The sequence below is a fragment of the Pristiophorus japonicus genome, chromosome 6 (assembly GCF_044704955.1).
Source record: "Pristiophorus japonicus isolate sPriJap1 chromosome 6, sPriJap1.hap1, whole genome shotgun sequence".
In the NCBI taxonomy this organism is placed as follows: Eukaryota; Metazoa; Chordata; class Chondrichthyes; family Pristiophoridae; genus Pristiophorus; species Pristiophorus japonicus.
In genome coordinates, this window is record NC_091982.1 from 70742133 (window position 1) to 70753648 (window position 11516).

The following is an 11516-nucleotide window of genomic DNA, read 5'->3' on the forward strand; positions in this document are numbered from 1 at the left end:
CACACCACTGGGTCAGGGGCACTGTGTGTCCACACCACTGGGTCAGGACACTCAGCGTGTCCACTTGACCAATACTTCGTGGCCAACGAGCTGGGAGAAGAGAACTCAGTCAAACGAAGGGAGATCCTCCTCACCGTTTGCGGGGCACCAACGTATGACCTCATGAAAAACCTGCTCGGTCCAGCAAAACCCACAGACAAGTCGTACGATGAGTTGTGCACACTGGTCCAGGAGCATCCAAACCCAAAGGAAAGCATTCTAATGGCGAGGTATCGGTTCTACAAGTACAAGAAGTCTGAAGGCCAGGAAGTGGCGAGCTAAGGCGCGTTGCAGGACATTGCGAATTTGAAGGACACTTGGAGCACATGCTCAGGGACTTCTTTGTACTTGGCATTGATCATGAAGTAATACTTCACAAACTTTTGACTGTAGGGACCCCAACCTTGAACGCCATAGCGATAGCCCAGGTGTTTATCGCCACCAGTGACAATACCAAACAAATTTCCCAGCACATTAGTGCTGCTGCAAATACTGTGAACAAAAGTACGTTGTTTTCGAAGCAAAATGTACATGGCAGGACTTACATGCCTGTAGCTGCATGTCCGCAGAAGACTGAGTCAGCCATCAAGGGTGGCGAATACACGGCAATTAACACCTTGGCGCTGCGGGGGTGATCATCGATTTCATTCGTGCCGTTTCAAAGCATACGTTTGCAAGGGCTGTGGTACGATAGGACACCTCCAATGTATGTGCAGGCAAGCTGCAAACCCTGCTAATCATGCAAACCACCATGTTGCAGAGGAGGACAGATCCACGGTGGATCATGACGAACCAGAGCCTCAGACCGAGGAGGCAGAGGTATATGGAGTGCACACATTTACCACAGTGTCCCCTGATGATGCTGATGGTTGAATTAAATGGACTCCCGGTGTCCATGGAGCTGGACACGGGCGCAAGCCAGTCCATAATGAGTAAAAAGACTTTCGATAAGTTGTGGTACAACAAGGTTTCAAGGCCAGCCCTGACTCCCATTCGTACCAAACTTAGAACGTACACAAAGGAACTGATTCCTGTAATTGGTAGTGCTACCGTAAAGGTCTCCTACGATGGAGCGGTGCACGATTTACCACTCTGGGTGGTACCGGGCGATGGCCCACGCTGTTTGGCAGGAGCTGGCTGGGAAAGATACGCTGGAACTGGGATGACGTCCAAGCGCTTTCGTCCGTCGACGACACCTCATGTGCCCAGGTCCTAAACAAGTTCCCCTCGCTGTTTGAACCAGGCATCGGGAAGTTCCAAGGAGCAAAAGTGCAGATCCATTTGATTCCGGGGGCGCGACCCATCTATCATAATAGAGAAGGTGGAGATCGAGCTGGACAGCTGCAACGAGAGGGCATCATTTCGCCGATCGAATTCAATGAATGGGCCAGGCCTATTGTTCCAGTCCTCGAGGGAGACGGTACCATCAGAATCTGTGGTGATTACAAAGTAACTAGCAATCGTTTCTCACTGCAGGATCAATACTTGCTACCAAAGGCAAACTTGCAACGCTGGCGGGAGGGAAAACGTTCACAAAGCTGGACCTGACCTCGGCCTACATGACGCAGGAGCTGGAGGAATCTTCGAAAGGCCTCACCTGCATCAACATGCACAAAGGTCTTTTAGTTTACAATAGATGCCTGTTTGCGATTCGATTGGCCGCGGCAATATTCCAGAGGAACATGGAAAGCTTGCTGAAGTCGGTCCCGTGCACCGTGGTCTTCCAGGACGACATCTTGGATACAGGTCTGGACACCGTCGAGCACCTGCAGAACCTGGAGGAGGTTCTTAGTCGGCTTAATCGTATGGGGCTCAGGCTAAAACGCTCAGTGCTTTTTCCTGGTGCCTGAAAAGGAATTCTTGGGGAGAAGAATCGCGGCGGACGGCATCAAGCCCACCGATTCGAAGACTGAAGCAATCAAAAACACACCAAGACCACAGAACGTGATGGAACTGCGATCGTTTCTAGGTCTCCTGAACTATTTTGGTAACTTCTTACCGGGTCTTAGCACATTGTTAGAACCCCTGCACTCTACTGCGTAAAGGAGATGAATGGGTATGTGGTAAAAGCCAAGAAAATGCCTTTGAGAAAGCTAGGAAGCTGTTGTGTTCAAACAAATTGCTTGTGTTGTACGATCCATGTAAACGTTTGGCACTAGCATGTGATGCGTTGTCGTATGGCGTCAGCTGTATATTGCAAAAAGCTAATGAATTTGGGAAATTGCAACCGGTTGCTTATGCATCCAGAAGTCTGTCTAAGGCTGAGAGGGCCTACAGTCTGATCAATAAAGAAGCGTTAGCATGTGTTTACGGGGTAAAGAAAATGTATCAATATCTGTTCGGGCTCAAATTTGAATTGGAAACCGACCATAAGCCGCTTGTATCCCTCTTTTCTGAAAATAAGGGGATAAATACGAATGCATCGGGCCGCATCCAGAGATGAGTGCTCACGTTGTCCACATACAACTATGCCATCCGCCATAGGCCAGGCACAGAAAACTATGCTGATGCTCTCAGTAGGCTACATTGCCCACCACAGGGATACAGATGGCACAGTCTGCAGATTTAGTTATGGTAATGGGAGCATTCGAGAGTGAGCAATCATCTGTTACCGCCCGACAGATTAGAACCTGGACGAGCCAGGACCCCTTACTGTCCTTAGTGAAAAACTGTGTGCTCCACGGGAGTTGATCTAGTGTCCCGTTAAGAGATGCAGGAAGAAATAAAGCCATACCAGCGGCGCAAAGATGAAATGTCTATACAGGCAGACTGCCTCCTATGGGGGTAATCGGGTAGTTGTGCCAAAAAAGGGCAGGGACACTTTCATTAGTGATCTCCACAGTACCCACCCAGGCATTGTAATGATGAAAGCGATAGCCAGATTCCACCTGTGTTGGTCTGGTATCGATGCAGACTTAGAGTCTTGTGTGCACAAATATAATACCTGTTCAGTTAAGCATCATTATCATAGGCAGTCCCTCAGAATCGAGGTGGACTTGCTTCCACTCCCAAAGTGAGTTCTTTGGCTGAGCAGTCCGATACGAGAGCCATAGACCCTGTTACAGGTGGGACAGACATTAGTCGAGGAAGGGGTTGGTGGGGCTGGTTTGCCGCATGCTCCTTCCGTTGCCTGCGCTTGGCCTCTTCACGCTCTTTGCGTTGAGACTCGAAGAGCTCAATGCCCTCCCAGATGTACTTTCTCCATCTCGGGCATTCTTCGGCCAGGGTCTCCCAGGTGTCAGTGGTGATGTCACACTTTACCAGAGAGGCTTTGAGGGTGTCCTTATAACGTTTCCGCTGTCCTCCTTTGGCTCGTTTAACCATGAAGGCGCTCTGCATAAAGCATTTGCTTTGAGAGTCTCGTATCTGTCATGCGAACAATGTGGCCTGCCCAGCGAAGCTGATCGAGTGTGGTCAGTGCTTCAGTACTGGGGATGTTAGTCTGGTTGAGGACACTGATGTTGATGCATCTGTCTTCCCAGGGGATTTGCAGGATCTTGTGGAGACATCGTTGGTGATTTATCTCCAGCGACTTGAGGAGCCGCCTTGTATATCGTCCATGCCTCAGATCCATACAGGAGGGCAGGTATTACTACAGCCCTGTAGCCCATGGGCTGCTTGGTAGATTTGAGGGCTTGGTCTTCAAATACACTTTTCCTCAGGCGGCCGAAGGCTGCACTGGCGCACTGGAGGCGATGCTGAATGTCTGCCTTTGTTGATAAGAGGCTCCCGAGATATGGAAAATGGTCCACGTTGTCCAGAGATCTTGATGATTGGAGGGAGTGCTGTGCGGCGGTGATCGGACCTTTGTGTTATAGATATTAAGCGTAAGGCTCATGCTTTCCATATGCCTTAGTGAATACATTGACTATATCCTGGAGTTCAACCTCTGAATGTGCAACCTCTGTGCGTCGTCCGCATACTGCAGCTCCATGACTGAGGTTGGACCTGGCCTGGAGGCGGCGTAGGTTAAACAGCTTCCCAGTTAAGCAATGCCCCCAGGGAGACACGACTAAGTTTATGGTCTTGGCCCTCCAAACCATAAACTTAGTCGTCGATTCATGTCGACTATGCAGGCCCATTCTTGGGAAAAATGTTTTTAGTGGTTGTAGATGCGTATTCCCAGTGGATTGAATGTGTGATAATGTCGGCAAACACGTCCACTGCCACCATTGAAAGCCCATTGTCACTTACAAGGACATCAGGCAGGCCATGTTTGCCACGCACGGCCTGCCTGATGTTCTTGTAAGTGACAATAGGCTGTGCTTTACCAGTGCCGAATTCAAGGAATTCATGACCCGCAATAGAGTCAAACATATCACGTCTGCCCCGTTTAAGCCAGCGTCCAATGGTCAGGCAGAACGAGCAGTTTAAACAATCAAGCAGAGCTTGCAAAGGGTAACTGAAGGCTCACTGCAGACTCGCCTATCCCGAGTCCTGCTTAGTTACTGCACAAGATCCCACTCGCTCACCGGGGTCCCTCCCGCTGAACTGCTCATGAAAAGGGCACTTAAGATGAGGCTCTTATTAGTCCACCCTGATCTACACGAACAGGTAGCGAGCAGGCGGCTTCAACAGAATACATATCATGATCGCGCAAATGTGTCACGCGAAATTGAAGTAAATGATCCTACATTTGTGTTGAACTATGGACAAAGTCCCAAGTAGATTGCTGGCACTGCTTGGGCTAAAGAGGGGAGTAGGGTGTTTGTGGTCAAACTTGCAAATGGACTCACCTGCAGAAAACACATGGACCAAACTAAACTCAGATTTACGGACTATCCAGAACAACCCACAATAGACTCTACCTTTTTCGACCCTCCAACAAACACACAAGTGGCAACCGACCCCCCCGGTTGACTACGAAGCAGAACCCATCAGCCCAGCAACACTCACCACCCCCCAGCAGGCCAGCTGCGCAGCAGCCCAGCGAAGGCCCAACAAACGACTCACCAACACCAGCATTTGCACCGAGACGATCAACCAGGCAAAGGAAGGCCCCAAATCGACTCGCATTGTAAATAGTTAAGCTATTGACTTTTGAGGGAGGGGGAGTGAAAGAGAGGAGAGAGAAAGGAAGAGTGTCATTATGTATGTAAATCTGTAATTACCATGTCTAACCACCAGAAGGCTTATCCCTTGGAGTCCCAAGGGATCTCACAATCCCTTGGGAACACCTGTATAAGGAGGTCTCGCAGGCTGGAGAGGGACTTTGAAATCTGTAATAAAGGACTATGGTCACACTTACTTTGAGCTTGCAGTATCTGATCTGTCTCTTTATCCAAGGTATAACAAAAACTGACTGCTTTAATACAAACACCATCTCATCTACTCGTCAATTCAACAAATTCCTCCCAGAAAGCTTTAGAATATTGTGTGCTGCCCTCTTCATAAACTCTGCTCAATGGAATAATCCAAAACAATTGTGCTGAATAGAGATTTGCAATCCATAGCGTCTATTTTTTTTAAGCAGAAATAACTTTGGCAACTACGGAATTCATAGATAAACAAAATTTAAAATGCAAAGCATGCTCAATTTTGGATTCAACACAAAGATTCTTAAAATACAGCTGAATGCATGTTCTTCAGTAACAGGATGAAAGGATGCACTCTGCACACAGCCGCAAACCCATTGCTTCTGTTATGCCAAGAATCCCAGTCAAGTAAGCCATTATTCCATTCATATTTCTACTGAATACAGAGCTTCAAACACTCCTCACTTGCACAACAGGATCCGTCTGAAATCTTTAGAGTTTTCCATGTGCACAACATTATTTTACAGCCCAACAAAATGTTTATTTCAATCATCTCTAAAGAAACATGGGTGTGGGTAAAGTTAGCAGCAATAGCTTTTAATATGCTCCTGTTTATTTGAAGCATACTTGGTTTCTTCCATCCCATTCTGTGGTGGGTTGACTTAGGTCACTCAACTAACAACTGTTCCAAATCTATATTTCTAAAGCCTTTTAATTGTGTGACAGCAGCACCTTTTAATGCATGGCAACATAGGGCCCAAGTTTTGGCTATCAGGTAGAATGGCGCACCTCCTTGAGACCCGCCTATTTTTAGAACAGAAAAGGCGCCTAAAACTTTGTGATTTTCCGTTACCTGTAGGCACGTTTGCAGCTTGGCACGGCACAGCAGGAGCTGCTGGGGGCGGAGCAAATGTCATTCTGTGAAAACACTGCCGGTAGGGGGGCGGGGCTAGGGCCCAGCGTCAGTTTGAGAGCTGGCAGCGTTGCGCATGCATGTTGGAGCATGCACACATGCGCAATGGCACAAACATTGGCAATTGGCCATCTTTAAAGGGACATGCATAAAATAGATTTTTGGCTGTGTGGAGCTGTGCAAAGCCTTCTGAGTGATTTTTTTGAGCCTGAAGGAGTGCTGTTAGCAGTACTGTGGAAGAAATCAGCTGCTGGAATCAGTGAGTGCTGTTTGTTGTTGCTAAACTTCCAGAAGAAGTGCTGCATAGGTGCATGCAAAGTAAGGACTGTGTGTTTTGAAAAATCACTGAGTGTCATTTCAATACAGTAATGGAACAACGCCCACCACGAAAGAAGAATTTCTTGCATGAGGAAGTGGAGACACTAGTTAATGTGATTGAGCCGAGATGGCAGGAGCTGGATACCAGCAACAGAGGTCGCACAAAAGTGGCACCCAAAGAAATATAGAAACATAGAAAATAGGTGCAGGAGTAGGCCATTTGGCCCTTCGAGCCTGCACCTCTATTCAATAAGATCATGGTTGATCATTCACCTCGGTACCCCTTGATCCCTTTAGCCATAAGGGCCATATCTAACTCCCTCTTGAATATATCCAATGAACTGGCATCAACAACTCTCTGCGGTAGGGAATTCCACAGGTTAACAACTCTCTAAGTGAAGAAGTTTCTCCTCATCTCAGTCCTAAATGGCTTACTCCTTATCCTTAGACTGTGACTCCTGGTTCTGGACTTCCCCAACATCGGGAACATTCTTCCTACATCTAACCTGTCCAGTCCCGTCAGAATTTTATATGTTTCTATGAGATCCCCTCTCACCCTTCTAGACTCCAGTAAATACAGGCCCAGTCGATCCAGCCTCTCCTCATATGTCAGTCCTACCATCCCGGGAATCAGTCTGGTGAACCTTCGCTGCACTCCCTCAATAGTAAGAACATCCTTCCTCAGATTAAGAGACCAAAACTGAACACACTATTCCAGGTGAGGCCTCACCAAGGCCCTGTACAACTGTAGTAACACCTCCTTGCCCCTGTACTCAAATCCCCTCGCTATGAAGGCCAACATGCCATTTGCTTTCTTCACCGCCTGCTGTACCTACATGTCAACTTTCAATGACTGATGTACCATGACACCCAGGTCTCGTTGCACCTCCCCTTTTCCTAATCTGCCATTCAGATAATATTCTGCCTTCCTGTTTTTGCTACCAAAGTGGATAACCTCACTTTTATCCACATTATACTGCATCTGCTATGCATTTGCCTACTCACCCAACCTGTCCAAGTCATCCTACAGCCTCTTAGCATCCTCCTCACAGCTCACAAATGAAGAAACACTGGAACCTAGTTGCAGAAGATTACTGCGCAGTGGTGCATACCAGGACATCTGGAAGCCAGTGTAAAAAGAAATGGCACGACCTTGGTCAAGTAGTTAGTGTAAGTAATCTTTTCATTTTTCAATGGAATTGCAATTATAAATGTGACCATCTGTATATGTTCCACCCTGCAGAAAGACTCATTCTGTAAAAAGTTATATTTTAATCTTTGCAGAAGAAATTGGCCCACAACAAAAGGGAGAGAACTCGAACAGGAGAAGGCGTGCCAAATCTGCATCCACTGACACCCTTGGAACAGATGAGTCATACCTGGAGAAAAACAATCAGTACTGCACAAGCTGGGCCTGCATGCGAGGGAGATTCTAAGTCCTGAAAATGCTTCAAATCAACCTGCTGCCTGGCCTGCTATGTGTGAGATTACTCATGCCACCCATTCTACCACCTTCTGTGCTGCTAACCATTTGACTGTTCTGTTATATTTTGCAGAAGGTGATGCCGATCCTGAAGATCCTGAGGATACAGAAGAAGAACCAGAAGAACCAGATGCGGACGATCCAGACCAAGGATGGGTGCAGGGGTTGACTGAAATGTCTTCAGGGGAAACTTCTGAACTTAATATGTATCAGTCCAATTAACGGACATCAGTTTTTCAAATACTTGCATAGGTTCTGGACCGATATTCGATGGTTTCACAGTCCGAGGTTACGGATCCCAGTGGTGCTGGTGGTGGTGTAATGTAGCATTTTACACCTAGTGCCCCACCGTCCCAGAGTGCGCCTCTCACTGGAGGGGTGCCGCTTGGACCACCCAGGGCCCCACCGTCCCAGAGTGCACCTCTCACTGGAGGGGTGCCGCGAGGCAGACTCAGTGCCCCACCGTCCAAGTGCACCTCTCACTGGAGGGGTGCCGCTTGGAACACCCAGGGCTCCACTGTCCCAGAGTGCACCTCTCACTGGAGGGGTGCCACGAGGCAGACCCAGTGCCCCACCGTTCCAGAGTGCGCCTCTCACTGGAGGGGTGCCGCTTGGAAGACCCAGTGCCCCACCGTCCCAGTGTGCGCTTCCCACTGGAGGGGTGCCGCTTGGAACACCCAGTGCCCCACTGTCCCAGGGTGCGCTTCCCACTGGAGGGGTGCTGCTTGGAACACCCAGTGCCCTACTGTCCCAGAGTGTGCCTCTCACGGGAAGGGTGCCGCGAGGCAGACACAGGCCGAACAGAAGGAGAATGAAAACACGCTCTCCTGAGATGCAGCATGCAACAGATGTGGATCAGGTTGGGCATTGGGTGTGGAGACCAATGACCTTACCCGATCACTCGTCGACAGCGTCAGTGCAGTGGGTGATGAGGTAACAGGACTGTTACCAGAAATAGCAATAATATGGGAAATGAGGGAGAGAACGTCAGAGGGAGTGCAAGCGATGGCACAGGCCGTCAGGGAGGGGATGCAAGCGATGGCACAGGCCGTCAGGGAGGGGATGCAACACAGCCCCATGAAGAAGTGAACATTCACCAAGATGTGGATGAGAGATGGTTGCAGCCTTTCTTTGCTGCTGTTCTTGTTTTTGATACTGTAGTAACTTTTTTCAAATTGAAATTGTTTTGTAAGTTTTGTAACTTTACAACTTATAAGTGATCTTAGGGTTTTTAAGTGATCTTAGAGTGTAAATGTTCTTACATTTTGTAAGTTATTTAATTTCACACCTAAAAAGTGATCTTGAAGTTTAAGTGATCTTAGAGTGTAAGATTTTTCAAATTGAAATTGTTTTGTAATTTTTGTAATGTTACAAGTTTATAAGTGATCTTAAAGTTTTTAGGTGATCTTAAAGAGTCATATTAAAGTAAAGTTTGATACAATTATTTTATTACACTAACGTGCAGTACATTGTGAACTTTTCAATAAAATATATTTACATTAAAACTCAATCATGTTCCATTAACATAACACAACATAGGAACAACTCCAAAAAATAAACATGTCCATGCGCAACAGTGGTCGTAGAGCCCTCAGGCATCAGTAATTGAAGCGTTCATGGATGAGCTGCTGGCGCAGGGTTCGAGCAATCGTTAAAGGAGCACGATGGACAGCCCTCCTCCGACCTCGTGCTCTGGCATCAGGCACTTGCATGGTTTCCTGATCGTCATCATCATCCTCATCCTGCTCTTCCAAATGACTATTACCAGGCACTGGCCCCTCATGAGAGTCGTCGTCTTCAACTACCAGCTCCTGCTGCCTCATGATGGCTAACTTATGCAGCATACAACAGTGAACTGACCGACCATCTTGGGAGTATTGCAAGTGGCCTCCGGAATGGTTCAGGCATCGGAAACGCTGTTTCAAGATGCCAATGGTCCTCTCTATGATGCTGCGCGTTGCAATGTGCAACATGTACTGATGGTCAGCTTCCATCGTGTTACACGTAGGGTTGTCATGAGCCAGGTGGTCAGGCCGTACCCTTTGTCTCCCAGTAGCCAGCTCTGCCCTTCTGGCTGCTCCTAAAAAATGTCAGATATAACACAGTCGCGTAGGATGAATGCATCATGAGTGCTGCCAGGGTATCTTGCATTGACTGACATGATGCGCTGCATGTTATCACACACAAGCTGCACATTGATGGAGTGGAAACCTTTTATATTCCTGAACTGCTCAGAATCCTCCACAGGTGCCTGCAAGGCTATGTGGGTACAATCAGTGCAGCCCTGAACCTCAGAGCCCTGTCATGCATTGCTTGGCCAGTCATTGGGAACTTGATGAAGTCATTTCTTCACTCATACAGTGCAGCCATGACCTGGTAAACGCAGGCATGTATTGCACGTTGAGAGATGGTGCACACATCTCCAGTTGTAACTTGAAACGATCCCGAGACATAGAAGGAAAGTGCAGCTGTAACCTTCACTTCAACAGACAAGGCAGTCGGCGTTCTGCTTCTGGCCTGTAAATCTGCTCTCAGCATATCACAGATCTCAACGACAAATTCTCTGCGGAAACGCAGCCTTTTGACACAATCAGCCTCACTCATGTTTGGGTATGAATGCCTGACTTGATATTGCCGAGGTGGGTAAGGCCTCCTGCCCATCAACCTACAGGCTATGACGTTCCTGGTGTGGTGAGCTCTAATCAATTCTCTCCTAAGTAGGGAATTGATGGAAAACCATTGCATAATCCGTGGCGCTGATAATGCAGCACCCATACTTGAAGTAAAACTTTCAAAGGTGCGAGCTGACTGGCTGTCTGGCTCTCTCCCGGTGTTTTTCAGGCCTTCCCTGTCCCCTGGCCGAAAGATCGCAGCTCGGTTTGCTGCATGCATGCTGGGGCTGTGCTCTGTGGACGGGCTCTTTGGATGTTGCCCTCCATCCTGGTGTTTTTCAGGCTGTCCCTATCCCCTGGCCGAAAGATCGCAGCTCGGTGCCTGCTGCCGCTGCTTCGATGGAGAGGTAGGAAAATTTAATTTTTTATTTATTGATTTATTTATAATTTATTATTGTTGATGGCTCTTTATTGGTAAAAATGCTTTGGGAAATCCCCTAACTTCCCTCTAACATCCCCCCCACCTCCACCTCTGGCTACCTGCGCCTAATTCTAAAGTGTACGCAGGGTTTTTCTGAGCATACAAAAGTCGACACTTACTCTGTTCTAAGTTAGTTTGGAGTAACTTTTCGCTGCCTAAACTTGCAAAACAGGTGTAAGTGGCTGGTAACACCCCCTTTTGAAAAAAAGACTGAACTAAAACAAAACTAAACTAACTCACTAGAACAAGAGCAAACTAAATGCCGAGAATTGCGATTTCTAAGATACTCCAAACTAAACTAGTTGCTTCAAAAAAATAGGAGCAACTCCAGTCGAAACTTGGGCCCATTATGCTGTCAACTCGGAGAACCCACTAAAGACCAATTCCAGAGACTTAAGCCCATTATCTAGGCTGA